This window comes from Sardina pilchardus, chromosome 4 (genome assembly GCF_963854185.1).
Source record: "Sardina pilchardus chromosome 4, fSarPil1.1, whole genome shotgun sequence".
Taxonomy (NCBI): Eukaryota; Metazoa; Chordata; class Actinopteri; order Clupeiformes; family Clupeidae; genus Sardina; species Sardina pilchardus.
The window spans coordinates 21713727-21714426 of NC_084997.1; positions in this window are offsets into that span (position 1 = coordinate 21713727).

A 700-nucleotide genomic window follows, 5' to 3' on the forward strand; every position below is an offset into this window, starting at 1 on the left:
AAGAAAAATGGTCAACAAAGCTTATTTTCCCTCCTTTCGCGCAGATTGTGCTCAGCGGTTTAAGGCATAACAATTCCAAGGACTGCATGGAATTTGCCATTTGGCCTTAAGCCATCTCCTTTATGTTGTGGTCAGATATGTGCTGTGCTAAACAGCTGACATGCAATACTCTATAGTATACAATACTTTACATTACCCTGTTAAAAACAACAAAGCTAGTGTATATGTAGTCTTTGTTGTGAATAACATGTCAAGCTGCATAACAAATACGTTATTGCCATGGCATAATGAGAAGTATCCTCATATATTCCAAGAGTCTCTTGTTTTAGGCTTCAATTTGTTTCGATTTCCCCATTCCCATCGCCCTTCAAGAATAGGAAGGGGAGAAAAGATGTCCATTATGCATGGGAATGCTGACAAACATGATCATTTTATTGTCTCTTGAGAATGAAACACTTGCTATATAGATCAAGAATATGGAATATATTTCCACAACACAACCTACATACGGCACTTCACCCTTGGTATGGTAGACAGCAAGAGACACTATTAACTGTACAGTTACAATTTATTTGTTTCAAGTTCACAGACCAGTATATTCAAGCCTTGGATTTATATCATTTCACTGCCATGTTGATATGATCAAATAATAATAAAAAAAAATCAGTCATGAATGATGCCAACACACTCAATAAACTCT